The following is a 16,722-nucleotide window of genomic DNA, read 5'->3' on the forward strand; positions in this document are numbered from 1 at the left end:
ATCCTCCTAGTTCGGAATGCTATATACTGAGGATGAGGTCAGGTTGCCATCTCCCAGGGGGTCTGAGAAAAATATGCACAAGTACTACTGGAGATACATAGACCTGTTAGTGCTGGGCCGCTATTGTTCACCCCAACGCCCTCACTCCATGACCATTGGGAAAGGCCCACTATTGCAGGGGCCGGGAAACAGTTGTACATCCATCTCATCCCCCCCCTTCTGCTCTCGCTCCAGAGCCTTGCACCCCCGTGTTGGCGGGGACAGAGGGCAAAGGCAACATGTGGGCTCCACAGTTCTTGCCGCTGCCTGGCACTGATGAGCACAAGAGCTGCCTGGCCCATGAGCTGCAGACCTCGGCAGAGGGAAAGGAGGGCAACAAGGTGGTTTGGGGGTGCATTGCCCAGCTTACCTGAAATGGCACGGGCGCCCCGTCGGGTCCTGTATGTGCATCTGTTGTACCTGAAATGGAACTTAAGTGGGAGAGCTCAGCCACAGAGTGTGTGGACTTTGCTCTCCCGGATGGTTTTTTTTGCGCAAAGCGCCAGCCGTTGTGCAAAGTGCTCTTTCCCTGCACCATTGCCACCACGAGTGCCGCAACGCTCGCTCTAAGTCCCCATGGCTGAGAGCTGATGGACAACATACTGAGCCATGTATGCATTACCTGCCGGAAGGTGTGTGCGGGGGGACAGGTGCTTATGAGGGGGCTGCTGCCTTGCAATTGGGCACCACCGCGGGGTCTTGGTCCCCTTCCAGCCCTGGCCCATTGGCCGGCCACTTGGGCTTCTTCTTGAATGGTCACATAGGCCCTGGGGGCATGGCTGCGCCAAGGGGGGGGGACTGGGAAAAATCTATACTGGGGCATTATGGGCTGCACCACGATTTCAGCAGGCATTACACCTGGAAAAGTGGGCATTCCCATGCCGAAAGCCCTCAGGAATACGACTACCTTTCCTCCCACCCCCAGGAATGCCCCCTTTCCTGTTGGCGTGGATCCCTGCACTGGAGTTGCACTGCAGTGGGGTGGGTTGCACCACTACTCCTGCCTCATCCTCCTGCTCTGCCAGCGTATTTGCTTCTCCGCAGGCGTCCATGCAAGTGTAGATGGCGCACATGGTTCTTACACCGGCGCAAGTCTCACATCTCCTCCTGAGGTGCTTCAGGCCCCCCTTCAGGATTGCACGGTTAGCTTCTAGTTTCTTTCCCTAGCTGTCTGCAGTTTTTGTAAAGAAGACATGGGAAAGGATTTGGAGTCTCTCTTGGGTCATAAAAGCCAAGAACCACCATTGAGAAGGTACTACTTCTTGTAAATGTAACCTCAACTCTCATAACAGTAAAATCCAGTCCATTACCATGCCTTGCCACAGAGAACGATAGGATGTAATTCATGTTACAACCATTCATGATAATGTTTTTGTTCATATGAACCCCTTAAGTGTACTGAAAGTTTTGAAGCCCATTAGCAAGAAAGGGTTTTGTGACTTCCACACACTGTATAGTTAGGGGCCATATGCTTATTATCATAGGGATGCATCCTCAAAATGGCTTACTGATGTTTTTCTGGAAATCTTTTATCCACCCAGACAGATAGTACCCTCCATTAATCTTTCAAGCATTCAAGGAATGCTTACAGGGGGAAACAGGGATTCTAATCCATTGTGTAACAGGGTACAGATTCCAACTATATTGGGCTGATAACAGGTTCAGTATAGACATCACACCATAGCTTGTGCTAAACATATTCACCACAATTTATAGTTGCCTGTCTGCTGTAGTTTTTCTACCTGCTCAGCATCCCCATATCAAGGTCCAATGATCTTGAGACACAGAGCAACAGCCATAATTATAGGCACAACTATTTATACACATTTCATCCATTCACATCTGAAATACGGTGGGGAGGACTATTCTTGTCCCCACAAAACCCAAGGGGAATGCATGAGTAAGGGGAAGTAAAACTTTTGCCCTCCCCCATTGTGAAGTTATTGACCTCTGGTGCTTTTGGTATTTTTATTCCAATGTGATTCCAATATCAAGGTAAGCTTGGCTAGAAGAATGATGGAAGTAATGGTGCACAGCAAGGTAAGGGGAGGGGACAGGATTGAGCTCCCCTCAGCAGCAAAAAACAGACCAATGCCATCCCACTTTAGAGATGAAAGACTGGGTACAGGTCTAAATATACAGAGAGGCCACATTGTCATGTCTAGTTTGGTGCTCTGGCATGTCAACTCAGACATCTTGGACCACGATTTTCCAGATTTTGTTTTGCTAATGCAATTGTAAACCGCAGTTTGGCAGTTCAGACTTCATAATGAACTATAGCTTCCTTCACCATGGTTTGGCATGATATCTGAAAAGAGCCACAGAGCACAAAGCCTATGGTATTATTTACCATGTGTCCCACTTACAATATTGTTGACAGTTCCTCTAGTACTAGCTAGCACTAAACCTTAAAGAATTGTTCAGCTATGAGCAAAAACTACATTCAAAGGAAAAGCCTTTTTCCTTCCAGCTTGCAGATTCCAACATAGTAAGGTGGAGCTTGCTGTTTTGTTGAACAGCAACGGTTTCAGCTGTTGCGGCAAACTCTAACGTACTGTTTTAATTACCGCTTCAGTGACAGATCCATTTAAGTGGTTGAGGTTTTGGATGACTTAGGGAAATTCTGTTGCAACAGACAAGGGAAGTGCATTACTGCAATTGTTACTTTAGCTCCCTAAATTATTTTCATAAACAAAAATGAGATTTTTTAAATAATGAATTTAGATGAACTCCACAATCGCCACATGCCAGGAATGAGGCCATCAGATTAGCCCAGCACACGAAAGGCTTTGAAGCAGTCCCACTTTTGGCAAGCTTCAGAATACTAGCTTATGAAAATACGTTGGGCCCCTACCTATCATATGGCACGCTTCAGATAACTCATCCTGATACCCAGCAAAACATCACATACACACCATTAAAAACTGGTTGCTTGACCGGCATGTTTGGAAACTAGATGATAGACAATGGGAATTTTAAGGAGCTAGTGATAGGAAGATATAGGATACAAAATGATATAACTTACAACAAAACAGGGGATACACAATCCTTACAGCAGCTTGAAACATCTTCATCAATGTACAATTATTATGATTATTGCCATCCACCCTTTGCAGAACGTCCAGCATAACTTGAAGATAGTCACAGGAAGTTAAGCTTCCTTCCATCCCACTTAAAAATTAACAGGACAACTGAGAAAGTTAAATAAGGCTAGCACCCTTTTATTCTTGATTTCCTGGCTTTGCTGCTTCTCACAACAGCCATGCCTTTCAGTAAAGTTTCCTTTTGCAATTCTGGAGCTGGAAATAGCCAGTGTGCATGGTTGCTGTCCTGGGCTTATACCAATTAGGAGGTAAGTTTAGAGTTTACAGCCTTCTTCCAGTTCCGCTGCTTGAATTATTCGGATAGTACAATTAAGATGTTCAACCTCAGCATTCAAAGAATATGACTAACCTTTAGCCAGTGACATGCCGTGGTTATCTTCGTAAGTATAAAAGATGCAGAACTTAAGATGGAAAATTCGTTCTGCAATGTTCTTACTCTAAAAGTGCTACTTTAAAGTGAAAAATGTTATTCAGCTCTTCCTTCAACATGACCTTGACACAAAGCGTTTAACGTTGACACTCAAAGCATTAGAAGTTAGGAAAGTTAAAAATAAGGGACTTCTGTGTTACTGTTAGGATTCCCATGATCTCAACAAGAATTTTAAAAAATTGAAAAATAGGACTCAAGACTACTAAAGGCTATATTAGAATGGCTGTGTCTATCTCAGGGTCCCCAAACCACTCCAGAATTTGAAGTACCCCATATCTGGTGCTTGAGAAACATTACTACAGTTCCAAATTAGAACAATATTAGTAAAAAAAAAAAAAAAGACTCTTCATTTAAGCAACATGTAACTGTTCGCCTCATTCACACCTTAGAAAATGCTCAGGCTTGGATTTTGAGGGAAATTCTCTGCATATGCCCATGATGCTCAAAGATGGTGTGCAGAATACACAGGCAAGATGGTACTCTCAGCTAATCTTAAAGACAGCAAAAGAGTATAAGAAATAAAGCAGTCCCCAAAGCATGTAAGGTATGCAACTTACAGGCCCACTTTTTTATAGCATTGCAATGAGGACCTATATTCAGCATGACCCTTACGGCTTCTATAGGGTAAACTAGAGTGTGTCTAGAAAAATGCCCAGTTGTGGTGGGGTCAAGTATTTTGTATAGGCTGCTGTGGCTTTATCTCAACTTGGCTGTCAACAGCATTTTAAAATAAATCCCCATCCTGGTGCAAGCCCAAAGTTTAAAACAGGAAGTCAGAGTTTTTGACCAGAAATAAATTTAGCCCTTGTTCATACAAGAGAAAAAGGGAACTTCTTATACTCTCTTCAGATCATTCTGCCATACAAACCAACATACTGGTCAACTATTCCTTCCTCTAAAGATACTAAATCAAGCTTAAGAAGTCCCTTAGATACAGTCCCTTAGTCACAGCTACTTCAAATTCAGTATTGACTTTTTAAAAGAAAGGACTAAGCTATTTTCTCTTGAGACAACAAATTGCTTTTACTTTACATAACATTTAGAGTAGAAACTAAGGAAACTCAGGAGTTTAAAAAGATGAGCTGCAGCCAGAAAAAGAATACTCCCTAATGCAGAGGCAATCAATCATCTTGTTTGGTGTTAAGGACAACCATGCAAATATACAATGATTCTGCAAGTAACTTGCATATCTTGACTACACCTAAAGTTATAAGAAAGACAGGTGGATCACTGTGCTTCTCAACTTTTTGAGCTTGGCTCAACTTTCTAATTCTCACAGTGGCATGCATCCCACTGCTGCATGGAACAGTAGCAGATTAGGACAAATATACATTGCAGACTTTAGCAGGAAGTACTACTCTCCATTTCCTCTCAACCCTAACAGGGGCTTCTCTAGGCAACAGACAAATGCCAGCGATTGATCTTTCCACAAGCTGCAGTTAGCCAGGTTCACGCACAGAGATGCCAAGGAGGTGGGGATTCCCCAGCAACACCACCTGTCTTCCAGCAGCAGAGTTTGTACACTCACTATTCTCTGCAGGTAATCCCCAAAGGGTCATGAGCTAAAAGCCTAGTACTTAATGAACTGATTGTCCTCAACTGTGAATCCAAGCTCATGAACAATATATGGACAAGGTTTTTAACCAGCTGAACTGGATTTCTTTTGTATCCATTAACTTACTTACTATTGCTTTTTCAAGCATCTTTGTAACTAAGAGAACTAGAAAAAAATCTAAATAAATAGAAACAGGTGTCTCCAGAGTTATAAGAGAATCCTGTTGGCAACATACCTTAATTACCTGAAAGATTGCTTTTTTTCCTCAGGCGTGCCATCAAGCAAAAACAGAGAGTAATCTTAAATTTACATAGAAGTTAAAGGTACATACAGTTACAAACTTTGCATAGCCTCTTTTATGGAGCCATCTTCCTTTCAGGTAAATACAGTAACAGTGATTAGTAGGGTAGGCACGAAGTCCACAAATTCTTCCATATGTCTCAAAGTTGCCATACACAAAAGTGTACCACTGTAGTTAGTACAAAGCCAAAACATAACACATTTTGGTTTGGTGGTTTCTTTCAATTTTAACTTAAAATTAATTCCAACACAACGTGTCAAAACCAACCTGAATCAAACCGTGTTTGCAATTATGCTTTTAATTTTTTGCAGTTCTGTGGGTAGACAAGCTCAAGTTATTTCGGAAATATGGAAAGCTAAAGAGGGGAACAGAGGCCACAACACAAAACCCCACACAGATTTTCTAAAGCCTCAGCAACACTCATGAAATACTAAAACCTGAGGGTAGTAATTAATTCAAATGGGAAAGACAGACTTCAAATTCAAGTCTAATTGTTCCCTAAAGGTAGCTACTTAAATCCTCCCGGAATAATACTGTTCCTGATTGGGAGTCTAGCACCTTTGTTTTTCATCATTGTTATTATGCTAGATGCTGGTATCTTCAAATATGAAGGGAAAAAATTAAAACAATGCAAGACTCAATGAGTTGGATAGAAAAACACCCTTTCATGAATGGACTTATTTCATGAGCACAAGGGCATATTCACATTCAACACAGAAGTGTATCCATATCCACTTGGTCACACCATCTCATTTACAGCTTATTGGAGAAGGTTTGAATAGAAGTGAGGGATCAGATATTCAGTAGCATGCATGACCAAGATTATACATGCATATAACTGAAAATCCACAGTGTTGATTAGTTGCTCATTGTAGCTATCTCTGTACATAAAGTACCGTTAAGTCGTAGGCAACTCATGGCAACCCCATAGGGTTTTTAAGGCAAGAGACGCTCAGGGGTGGTTTGCCACTGTCTTCCTCTGCTTAGCGACCCTGGAATTCCTTGATGGCCTCCCATGCAAATACTAACTGGGGTTGACCATGTTTAGTTTCCAAGAGCTGATGAGATGGGGCTAGCCTGGGCCATCCAGGTCAGGGCAACTATCTGTAGGACTTAAAAAATAAGTTCCTACTTTAAAAAAAAAGCCAGCATTATTTTAATTATGCAAGTATTTTGCCTAAAAATGTAAACATTTGAAGTTCTTAAGCATCAAACTTCTAGCCATCCATGAAACCAGTCCCTGGTATTTTTCCAGACCCGCCCATGGCAACACTTATGACCAGGCAACATAACAATTGGTGTAGTTTAGTGCTTCCTTCTGTAGACCATATCTACAGTAGACTACATAGACTACAATATAATACTTGTGAAAGCAGGGACCTCTCTCTCCCACAGGTCATGGGTCTGCCTGCCAACACGAGGAAGAGACAGAGGAAGCCAGCCCCAGCCTTTGGATGCCATAGGAAGACCCAACAAACAAGATAGAGACTCCGTCAGGTGCAGAGGGGGAGTCTCAAACCAAAGTCAGCGTGCCACGCGCTCAGTCTCACAGCCCAGGAGCTGAAGTTGACACAGAAGCGCTGCAGCTGCCAGCTTCACCCCCAAGGTTGCCAGAGCCCTTGGAAAGCAGGAGAGGCGGGCCTGGAGGGAGGTGTGGGGGCGGTTCCACAGTGCGCAGTTGGCAGCCCAGGACCGGTCAACCTCTGCCTGTGAGCTTGAGTCATCACAGTGTCAGGGCTGACAGCCGCATAGGCTCCACAGCCATCGAGGAATTGTACCTGTCACACACATACAAACACACGAAGCTGCCTTATACTGAATCAGACCCTTGGTCCATCAAAGTCAGAACTGTCTGCTCAGACCGGGAACGGCTCTCCAGGGTCTCAGGCAGAAGTCTTTCACATCACCTACTTGCCTAGCCCTTTAACTGGAGATGCTGGGGATTGAACCTTGGACCTTCTGCATGCCCAGCAGATGCTCTACCACTGAGCCCTTGGGTGACTCAGCAGGTAGAGGAGTTGCACCTGTTCCTGATCAGGCTTCTTCTGATAAAAGCAGCCAGAAAAGGGTGAACCAGAATGGAAGCAACTTGTCCACAACCCTTGTGTGCCTGCTGTTGCTCCGTACCTTAGACATTACTGGGTTTTGACCTTGGACCCGACCTGGACTTTGCTTATTCGATTAACTCCTATCTTGGACTGCAACCTGGCTTGTGCTCTTCAGGTTTGCCCTTTGGGTTTGATGCTTGGACTTCTGAATATCTGTATTTTGACTTCGGACTGTGTTTGGACTACGCTTGCTGCCTCTCGCCCCAAGTGCCAGAACCTGAAGACATAGTACTATGCTGTGATAAACGAAGAAATGTCTATAATACCCAGACTTTCAATATATCCTTGGTGTGTCATTGGTGTAGATGCCATCTGCTGCCTGATCACAATAAACTTTTCTGGTTTATCAATGGCAATAACTTTGCTAATAGTGTTCATATGACCGAATGCCACAGCTTCAGGAGGTGGTGCAAATGGGACCAGAAAGCAGCATTCTGTGTTCAACCTTAGATGGACCACCATGTTGGCAAACACAACTGGGCAGTCCTATAACAGCACGGCACACAACATGACACAAAGCGCTCCTTTTGCCTTACGAGCTGAATAGTTCATAGCCGAATCCTAAGTAAGGTCACTGAGAAGTCACACTGTTCACTAGCTAGAAAATATACCTTAGTACATTCTGCAGTATCAGTAAAATGATGCAAATATGTACTGTGTACCATTTGTTGATCATGCATCAAGCACCATGGACACACAATGAACAGGAGCTGAATTACTGCCTTCTCTTTTGTGTTCTACATCACCTGGAGTCCAGATGCCAAGATCAATTAGCATTGTGGGGAGGAGGGCCCACTGATAAAGGACAGCCTTACTGCCATGTAACCTCCAAAAACAAAACAAGTGAAATGAATCATAGTTGTGTTACACTGAACTGGGGGAAAGCTCTCTAAACTGCAGTCCTTTGTAAACAAAACATCTGCGGTCAACAACTCAGAGGCACTGGACATTTCAGTATAGTTAAGAAATGTCAGTTTATGATGCAGTTCCCCAACAATCGTTACCTCATCAAACTGAGCTTTAGCCAGCTAAGGAGACACCCTTGTAACACAACGGCTTTGTCCCACAAGCTGAGTATATGTGGATTCTACAGCATATGGGCATGAGGAATAGTATGTTGGGTATTCCTTTCAGCACTGGAAGCCCCAGGTATCTGAATGGAGGGGTGGAGGCGGGGCAGTTTTCCACAAGTGGAGAAATGATTTCAACACCCAATTAAATCTAAATGATCAACAGCATTGCTTTTTCACACACACATACTCTCATATGTGTTGGGAAAGTATCACAAGGCTCATTTGCATTTGAAAAGACATGAGCAACTTTACCAATAGTAGCAGCACCACATGAAGCAAGTGGGACCTGTAATATTACTAAGCATTTATATAGTGCATTTCAAAGCGCTTCAAGAGCATTATATCTGATTTTTAATTATTACCAAGATCAGGCTAAAAATAGTTACGAAAAATAGTAATACAATCCTAAACAAAGTTATACTCTTAAGCCCATTGATTTCAGTGGGCTTAGAAGGGTGTGACTCTGGGACTGCATTGTAAATGTATTTCTTTCATAACCCTTACACAGAACTCCAGCAAATTAGAACCGATTAACTCCAGAGTGCAAAAGGAGGGCCAAGAGAAAATAGTTACCAAATGTGTTCATGACTAAGATGAAATTTGAACTACAGTTTTCTGGCTCATCGCTCACGCTTGTAGCCACTATGCAACACCAACTTAATACGATTGGCCTCTCTGGCTCTTGCATATATGAAAACAAGCAACCCTTCAGCTTCACTTTTTAAAAGCTATCAAAGCCAACAAGAGCTGTCATAGCCAAACTAACAGGAGCACATGTTTTGTGTCGTTTGATTCTCCGTGCCTTGCACATCACATGTTATAAGCTGCATAATAGGTGTATATTAGTGTGTGGGGGGGTAGGTAGAAGCGCCACACTGGCCTTGTCATTAGCCACAGCACATTACGTAGTTACTTTTGGGTGTTAATAGCTGCCTGTAGGAAACTAACAACTTGTTTCTTCCCATTATGGCATTTGATGTATATGAAATTGCACAGGTATATGTAGGCAGGCCCAAAGGCTAGCAAGTTTGTAGATTTGTGTGCAGGATTCACTCTCATTCTGGACAAAGATGGATCTGAAGTTACAAACCCATGCAACTACAGAATCAAACTGACATGGCCCAGGGTTATCAGATGGAGAACATTTTTTATTTTAAAAAACTATTCTTTTGGATGATCTCTTTTAAGAGAATTCAGTGTTGTTGTTTTTTGACAAATACACACATATCACATTTAAGAGTAGTCTTTAGAAAAAAATGCTTAATTCAACCAGGGGCCAGCTATGTCCTCCCCGGCTTTCACGTGCTGTAAAGAGATCCTGAGGGATATACAGTACAACAAAACACTCAGTACTGCTAGATCACAGGTAAAGTAACTGGTCTAAACAGGAAGTTGGTGTCTTAATATATTCTTTTATAACTTGAGATGCAAACATCCATATATGATATTGTCGAAGGCTTTCACGGTCAGAGTTCATTGGTTCTTGTGGGTTATCCGGGCTGTGTAACCGTGGTCTTGGTATTTTCTTTCCTGACGTTTCGCCAGCAGCTGTGGCAGGCATCTTCAGAGGAATAACAATGAAGAGAGACACTGTCCTTCAGTGTTACTCCTCTGAAGATGCCTGCCACAGCTGCTGGCGAAACGTCAGGAAAGAAAATACCAAGACCATGGTTACACAGCCCTGATAACCCACAAGAACCAATCCATATATGAACCTGAAAGATTTTATTGGCAAACTAGCACAATTTCTCTGGACAATGAAAAGTATATTACATCCACCTGGTAAACACCACATTGGAGACCAAGGCTATGTTCTACTGAAAAGAAATTTGTTTAATGTGCTACAACAGACATTTAGAGCCAGCGTGGTGTAGTGGTTAAGAGTGGTGGTTAGGAGCAGTGGACTCTAATCTGGAGAACAGGGTTTGATTCCCCATTCCTCGACATAAGCGGCGGACTCTAATCTGGTGAACCGGGTTGGTTTCCACCCTCCTACACATGAAGCCAGCTGGGCCAGTCACAGTTTTCTCAGAACTCTTAGCCCCACCTATCTCACAAGGTGTCTGTTGTGGGGAAGGGAAGGTGATTATAAGCAGGTTTGATTCTTCCTTAAGTGGTGAAGAAGGTTGGCATATAAAAACCATCTCTCCTTCTTCTAAGGACATTCTAATTTTTGGGCCCAGTCATCACTTAGGAATACTCTACTTGTGTGGCTCAACCCAAGTACTAAACTTTTCCGTAAAAATTATAAGCACCAGTGGTCTTAGAAGTTTGTCACTGATGCCCCATTTTTCCAGCTGAGGACCACAATTAAAACTACAGAGATGTATGCAGTCGTGAAACCTTATGAGATCACATTATTAACAGCAACAAGATAAATGATAGGAATTAGAAATATTTTGCAAGTCTTATGAAAGATGAAGAAAACTGGATTCCTAGGTACTGGTAAAATATTTAGGTATGTAGGTACCTGGGATTTCTCCAACTCTGGTAAGAGACTCTACTGTAAACTTGTGTGTGTGTGTGTGTAAAGTGCCTTCAAGTCACAGCCGACTTATGGAGACCCCTTTGGGGGTTTTCATGGCAAGAGACTAACAGAGGTGGTTTGCCAGTGCCTTCCTCTGCACAGCAACCCTGGTATTCCTTGGTGGTCTCCCATCCAAATACTAACCAGGGCTGACTGTAAACTTAGTAGTGTTCAAATGCATAGCAGCTTTACAGACCAGATGTTCAAGTTGTGATAACCCGTCACCAGATCTATGATTTTCAATAACAAAGACAATCTTACAAACAATTCTTAGGGGAATAGTATTTTTCTGCCCACTCTCAGCTCAGTTTGAAGTCTTCTGATTTAGTGAGACAGGATGCCAGCCTGCCCACTTTTGACACTTTCTTAATCAGTACCACTGGATTCAATTGTTGAGTAGATTGATAGCCATGAGGGCTGGGAAATGATCCATCTTTCTAAAGCTTGGCTTCCTGCTTTAAAGATTGGAAAGGCTCCTGTGGATAAATATGGCCTTGTTCCCTTCCCTTTTCTCGTATGTGCATGTCACCAGGCCTGCTAAGACAAGAATCACATCTCCAGCCAAAACACCTGTCTTTGTCCATCTCTGCTGTGTTTGGGGAAGCTTTGAACAATTCCCTCTTGACTTACCAAGACTCAGTGCAGCAAGGTTTACAAATCATGACACAAGAGCCATTTGTATAATATGAGAACACCAATTCCAAAATGCAGAATTTTAGCAATTGGAGGAGCTAATAGCTAACTGTAGCTAGTTATTTACAGGCTACTTTACATGAACACTTTTCAGAGAAGAGGTAAAGTGTGAAACTGAACCTGCATGAAACAACTTGACCTCATTTTAAAAGGAGGTATTTTTCAAAGGTTCAGAAAGCCAGTCTTTATTCAGAAGTGCACAAGACGTCATCTCTCACATGCTCTTTCGGTATCCACTTGCTTTCCCACATGGACAAGTAATGAAGAATGCACATAGCCATTGCCATTCAGAAAATAACTATGCTTTAGCAGTCTGAAATATACACAAGTTATATAGCTCATTTTGAGTACTCCAGCTGCTTCACATATACTATGCTTGCAACAACATTGCAAGCTGGTATGCTTGTCCTCCATATAGCAGAGAAAAGGTATCACCAATGGTGATGTACCATAGTAGCCAAGAGTGTGAGCCAGGAAGTCCCCAACTCAAATCATGGCCTAGGGCTACAAATGGCCTAAACAACTCTCAGCCTTGCCTCTGCTACACAGAGGACAAGAACAGCAGCATGCAATTTGCTAAAAGGATAATACCTATGAAGTCCTTGGTATACTCAAAGTGATCTATATAAATGTTAAGTGTTATTACAATGCAGTGGTATATGCAGCTAACAGTGCAGGCACTGTGATTAAGGAACTTTCAAACACGCTGGAAGATCCAGCAGGTATACCACAGAACCCACATCATTGCAATATAATAGCTTCCATAGCCCTGCCAGGAACACCTACGAATATTGGTAAATTATGTATAGGTATTAACCACCACGTTAGAAAAGAAAGACTAGCTTTTATTTACATCCATAGATCACAGGGAAAACAGATTGGCTGCAGTTAGCCAACACTTGTTACCTGATCTCTCCCTCCCCCCAAAAGAAATAAAGCCAGTCAACTTGAAATCCCATCACCCATTCCAACACAGCATAGAAATGAAGGAAACAGATGTCCAGAGAAGAATCAGCCTTCTATGTTGCAAATGGCTCTCATGGAAGCCAGTCCACAAGAACAGTTCCCAACGCTTCTTTAAATGTAGACAGAGATGGCTGCACTGAAGTTTGCACCAACTTGGGAGGGGGGCTGCAAAAGGGGGGGGATCAACATCAACATCCTCCATTCCATTACCACCTTTTCTAATAGGTCCCCACGTGAAGATGTTTATCTTGACATATCCCAGGGCCCAGACAGGCCCTCGCCATTCAAAAAACCATCCTGGCAAATCTGATGGGCAGGGCCAGTGCCAGTCATTTTTGCGCCCTAGGCAAGGCTAACTACTTGTGCCCCTCCCATTGCTAACCAATTTTCAAAAAACAGATGTCTTGTAGGGGGAAAAAAAATAAAAGCACAAAACTTTTTTTACAAGACGTTATAATTAAGTATCACAACGGTGCTGTGGAATGTAATTATCTTAAAATAAATAAATTGTCAGTTGCATTTTTTTCCCAAGCAACTAATCAGTTTAAAACGGTGCCCCTTTTGAGATGTGAGCCCTGGGACACAGCCTAGTTCGCCTAATGGTAGCCCCAGCCCTGCTGATGGGCCTCGACGTTAGAAACCTTCTGTCCCACGCACCCACTATATAACACAACCCTTACCAAGCTACTCTAGAGCATATTTGCACGTAACAGCCCCCGTGACAGCCAAGCTGTGCTCCTGGGACATCACTTCAAGTCTTTCCCCCCACCTCTGCAGGGCCCAGGAGCTCTTCAAGCGCTCCCCACACAACCAAGGCTCGCCTTCCCTAACGGACACCCGCCTTACTCCATAACCAGCTTAATGTTTACAACCCCTAGATTCTCTTTCCCCCCCCCCTCCGCCCCATTGGCCTCCTCTGCTGGTCCTCACGCCCTGCATGCCCCAGGGGTTCCCTCCCAGCTCGTGTCGAGGCCTCTTTCCTCTCCCTTTCCCCCAGGTCCATCACCCAAGCTTTTGGGCTGGATGACTCACGCTCCCTCCCCCCCGCCACCGCCCGGGCCCCTCGGAGCTTCCCCGCAGTCCCCCTAAGCCCCGCCCCTCCCCAGATGACGGGGCGGGGCCTCGCAGCATCCTCGCGCTTTATTGGCCGCGCCGCCCGCCACTCGCCCGCGACGGTTCTCCTCATTGGCGAAGCGGGCCTGCCAATCGCCAACGGGGCGGGACCCGCCTGGCAAGTCTTGGAGGAGTTGGGCTTTTCTTGAGGGGAGGGCGGGTTGTGAGGAGCGGAGGCAACGGCCGAACTCACCTCAGGACCGGAGAACGGGGGCTGGCAGTTAAGACGCCGGCGGTTGGGGAGGGGGGGTGTTTTCCCCCCCCCGTCCCTCTGAAAAGCCCCCCCTTGCCCCTCCGCCTCGCGCCGCCACTTAACGGGGTCTTCTCCCCAGCCTCGAGCGCCGGCCCCCAAAATCTTGCTGTGGTGTAGTGTGGCCCAACCCCCCTTTTTTTTTTTTTTTTTGCGCGCGAGACTCTCGCGAGGCTTAAAAGGAGAGGCGGGGACGGTGAAGGGCCAAGCCAATCGCGGGGAAAGGAGGCGGGGCTGCGGAGAGGAGGGGGCGTGGTCTCGGGGAGAGGACCGCCTTTAGCAACCCGCGCTCTTGTCTCTTCCTCCCTTTCGGGGTGGGGGGATGAGTGGAGCGACGGTGCGCCTCTATGGGAACGCATGGGAGGCTTTGCTGCTCTCTAAATGCACGTTTCCCCCCCCATCTGAATGCTCAAAACTCTCCATAGGGGCTTATTTTTTTATTTTTGAGAATTTGGCTGGGGGAAATGCATTTAGAGAGCTGCAAATCCAAGCCAAAACCTCCCATGCGTTTTCATCATGTGGGTTTTTTTTTTAGGAATGATCCCACAATTGCTTTGGCGCAGGTTATTTCCGCTGAATGATTTCCGGGAGCATGAATTCGATACACCAGTTCGTGCCACCTTTCTTTGCTTTTTTTTGTTTCGTTTGTTTAATTAGCCTCCACCCAAATTCACAAAATTAATAACGAGCACGCTTTTGAGTTCTTCGGAACTGTTTAGGTGCTGTTGTTTTTATCAGCTATATATTCAAGGAATACTTTCATAGAATCATAAGAGTTGGAAGGGCCCACCAGGGTCATCTAGTCCAACCCCCTGCACAATGCAGGAAATTAACAACTACCTCCCCCCGCACACACACATCCAGTGACCCCTACTCCATACCCAGAAGATGGCCAAGATGCCCTCCCTCATCATCTGCCTAAAATCAGAATCAGCATTGCTGACAGACGGTCATCTAACCTCTGCTTTCAATTTCTCATAAAAATCAGAGGTTGCTCTGTTATTCACTAAAGACGTTAACTTAGCTATAGTTGCATATTCTGCAGCACCACAATGGGTAGCCGTGTTAATCTGTCACTAGCAGTAGAAAAGAGCAAGAGTGCAAGTAGCACCTTAAAGACTTAACATTTCTGGCAGGGTATGAGCTTTTGTGAGCCACAGCTCACTTCTTCAGTGAGCTTCATGAAAGCTCATACCCTGCCAGAAATGTTAGTCTTTAAGGTGCTACTTGGACTCTAGCTCTTTTCTCCTGCTAGTGAATCTTGCTTTATTCTGCTACACGTTCTTCAGAACTTTTTGTTCTGGTTGGGATGTTCAGTATAAAAAGGGATGGGAGAGGGGAAATTCAGGGTGTGTAGATTGGGGGGGAGGGGAGATTTACCCAAAAAACCTTTGCCTTCCATTCCTTCTTTGTGTTTCGTATCTAGTCTGAAGAAGAGTTCTGTAGTGCTTAAAAGTTTGCTCAAAGGCTGTGACCTTTGAGTTGGTCCTAATAAAAGGTGCTGCCTTTGCTTCTGTACTCTTCCAGTGGGCCAGCGGCATGCCTACCTGCACTGTAAATCTAAAACCGTTGGGGCAGGGGGTGGGAACATGTGGACAGCTGCCCCTACTCAGATGCATTGTTGAAGTCTTAATCAGAGCCTGGACTCAGTGGAATATTTTCTCAGCAGTGTGACTAGATTCTGGCTGCATGCTAACTTCACCCAGCGAAAACTGGATCGACATATTACATACAATAAGGCAGTGGGCAAAAGTGCCTGAGTTCTGAACTCTACCACTAAAAGACTGCAACCAAAGGGGCATAAATTTGAATACTCTCCCAGATAAAAGAGCACCCTGCAGTTAGTAACATAGCTTATCAGGAAAGGCCTACTTCAACCTATCTTCTTGGTGTGCTAGTATCTTCTTGATATGCTAGTAATACATACAGGAATTTCTTTTTCACGTGGACAAGCATTTTAAAAATGCAATCATACCTGCTGCTTGAAGTGGTACAATTCAGAATATTACCATTCTAGTGTACTAACTCATTGTGCCTAGTGAGTGAATCAGTTTTGATGCCAGGTCAGCAAAATGAGGCAAGTGGTTGGCTTTGCAGCTAACAAGATCCTGTCCACATCGGACTGGGAGAGGCACCTGAAATGATCTAATATGGGACCCGAAGATGGCCAAGAGGCCTCTAGCTGACTTAGTGTATCACAAATTGCCAGGAGATCACGGTGGAGGGACAAAACTTTATCCATGAAAAAGCTCACAATTCCTCACAGCTAATGTTCAGTTCACTACCATTTTGAGAATCGCCTGAAAAGGATGTAAGTACCCTAAATAATTGTGCCGGGTGAGAGCTTGTGGATGCAATGGAGGCCGCATAGTATTCCTTCTTAGTGACCTTCACTACCATCTCATAGGATTTCATAAACATCCTATAAGATGTTCTTGCTGCTTCGTCGTGAGTTCATCGCCAATTTTGCCCTAGTCGTCTAAGCTCCCTTTTTTTCTCCCCTAGCCCCTCAATATACCACGGGGCTGATTTGGAATGGGGGCAAAGAGAACGTTGGGAAGTG

General features: G+C 44.4%; 1 protein-coding gene across 1 annotated transcript in view; it reads right to left on the minus strand.

The window, feature by feature from the left end:
* Positions 1–14,109, minus strand: part of LOC130485221 (cyclic AMP-dependent transcription factor ATF-7) — a 137,015-nt gene extending 122,906 nt beyond the window's left edge. Inside the window, exon 1 of the mRNA XM_056858357.1 lies at positions 14,103–14,109. The gene's annotated coding sequence lies outside the window, so the exon portion shown is untranslated. The remainder of the gene's footprint in view (positions 1–14,102) is intronic.
* Positions 14,110–16,722: the final 2,613 nt, after the last annotated feature.

The sequence above is a fragment of the Euleptes europaea genome, chromosome 1 (genome assembly GCF_029931775.1).
Source record: "Euleptes europaea isolate rEulEur1 chromosome 1, rEulEur1.hap1, whole genome shotgun sequence".
NCBI classification, from domain to species: Eukaryota; Metazoa; Chordata; class Lepidosauria; order Squamata; family Sphaerodactylidae; genus Euleptes; species Euleptes europaea.